A 2767-nucleotide genomic window follows, 5' to 3' on the forward strand; every position below is an offset into this window, starting at 1 on the left:
GTAGCAGAACTACACTGAACTACACTCCCCCATCATTAGCAGACACCATCCACCACTTTTGAGAAAACCAAAGTGTTGCCGCCATAAGAAGAGTTCCACGAGCAACATTGAAGCACCTAAAAAGCCAAACAAAATTGGGCCTTGCAAAGGAGCCTCAAGAACGCCCCTCAACCAGACAGAAGAGCCACCAACAAGAAGACAGATCCAAAGCATAATAACCGAACAGTATAGAAAGAGCCAACCGGAACTCACGAGCAACAAGGAAGATGGATGGATAAATGGTTTGGTAACGAGAGGGTATATTATTAGTGTGGTATAAATTTAAGGGTCGTTTACTAAACACTTACCTTGGTAAGCACTTGTCAGTTCAATTACCTTACAGATAAACATAACAAGGAGCGATAATCTTACCCAATGATCCGTTGTTAGCATTTTATATAATGTAAAGTGATCCATTTTATTTGATTTAATAAAAACAGAATAAGCATCTAAATTGATTAGCTAGGTTCCAAACGCTTCAAAAAATCGACGTAATGGCTCTAATTTCTAATCCCTCGGTTCAGCGAAAGCCCTAAATCCATGGTATTTGATCTCAATTAATTTGATCGTTTGCGTTTTAAATTCTCTAAAGAGATGGTATTCCATGTCTATTAACTTGATCGCTTGTGTTTTAATTCTCTAAATCGATGGTGTTCGATCTCCCTGACATGGAATTATCCTAAAACGCTTATATTGAAAATTTTAAGAGGTACCAATTATTTTGATCTGTGTACAAGCTCGAACGCATCATTTATCTTACTAAATGAATATGGTAAGGACCAAGAATCTTACCCAATAAGAGCGAGACAAGGACAAAAAATCTTACCCGGTAAGTGAGGACGACGACTCTTACCATAGTAAGCGCTTACCAAGCAAATAATGTTAAATTTTACCGGTAAGCATTTACCGGATAAGTGTTTGGTAAACGACCCCTTAAACTCTCTTCCACACACCCTAATCATCTCCCTCCTCGTGCCACTTCATGTCCAACCACGTTCCCATCCAATTCCCACACCCTGCGATGATTTTTAAGCACCTTAGGTCGTCAAACCATCATGGCCCGTCCATCCACGTTCCTCTAAAATCGCAAACCTCCACCTTCCCCCTACCCTTGAAGAAGAGATGGGGAGTGCTTCTCTTTCTCCGCTACCGAAGATCTTGCTTCTTCTCTTAATACGAATGATTTACATCCTTTAAGGGTCCGTTTGGTTTGCAAGATTGTTTTTTTGAGCGATTTAGATTTTATGGAGAGATTTGGATTCGCAGGGTTTGGAATCATTTGTGTTGGTTTGTTGGATTTGTTATGGAATTAGATTACATTATTTATAAATAATTCATAAAAGCATTCTAAATAATTATAAAAATAATTAAATTACATCTTTATTAATCGATTATCAAATAAATGTTTTTAACATTTTTTTAAAACCGTATTTCAACAATCCTACGAAATCCCATGAAATTCCAAGCACCCCCTAAGGATTTAAAATTCTTAGTTTGTAGCACTACTAAATGAAATGCTTTTACCTACAAACTTTTTCTTGGGAAATCTGTCGTTAAAAGGTGATTTGTCACAAAATCGTCACAAAAGTTGGTGGATAATTCAAAGCAGTGACTGATTACCTAGGGATTCTCTGGGTGATCCATTGTTATATTTCCTCCAAAAACATCGGATTTTACCGAACCACTTGTATTCTTTGGGTGATCCGTCAATAATCACCGACGGAAAGTCATTTGTTTTATATTGTAGATTTTCAATTAAATCTTAGGATATCAAATCCGGACAATCCAACAAACCAAACACGGGATTGAAGTGGATTTGAAATCCAAATCCCCCCAAATCTATTTCAATCCTATAAATCAAATAGGACATGGATCCTTTTGGTTTGCAAGATTGTTTTGAAGGGATTTGGATTGGAGATTTGAAATCATTGGTATGTTTGGTTTGTAAGCTTTGGACTTGGATTATATTATTTATAAATATTTTATAAAGGAATTATAAAAATAATTAAGTTACATTTTTATTAATCGATCATTACAAAACAAATGTTTTTAACATTTTTTGAAAACATATTAAATACAATCATACGAAATTCTGTGAAATTCCAAGCTCTCCCTAAAGATTTCAAAATCCTATGTTGGTAGGATTCAATTAAATACTAGGATTTAATTTAAATCATATAATTTCAAATCCAGACAATCCAACAAACCACAAATATGGGATTGGAATGTATTTGAAATCCAAATCTCCCAAAATCCATTTTATTCATGCAAATCAAACGAGACCTAAGGGTTTTTTTAAGTTCGAAACCCTAGGGTCGAAATATTGAGGAGGCATACTCCTTACATACTTAGGCGAATTCAAATGTCTTTTCAGTCAAAATTCTTACTTGATGCCTAAAAGGGTTTCATTTTATCAGTTTTCTGCAATTTTAGGCTTACATAGACTTGATACAGAATAACGATGTCGTTAGTTTCTTTCAGGCTGGTGAACTTTTTTGATTTTATACGGTATTACCACTCAGTTGAACTTTCAAATTTGAAGTGTAATATTATATTTATTTATTCTTTTATCAACAAGCGTGAATCATATTAAAGTTGTTGCATGTATTTTGCATATTATCGTAAGTTGATTGATTTGGCTATTTGTCGTCAGGGTCGTTCATGAGGTTTTTGATGTCCTGTGCAAATATGCTAAAAGATGCTCCTATGCCCATTTTTTAAGCAAATG

Source organism: Cynara cardunculus (assembly GCF_001531365.2).
Source record: "Cynara cardunculus var. scolymus isolate 2C chromosome LG 2, CcrdV1, whole genome shotgun sequence".
Taxonomy (NCBI): domain Eukaryota; kingdom Viridiplantae; phylum Streptophyta; class Magnoliopsida; order Asterales; family Asteraceae; genus Cynara; species Cynara cardunculus.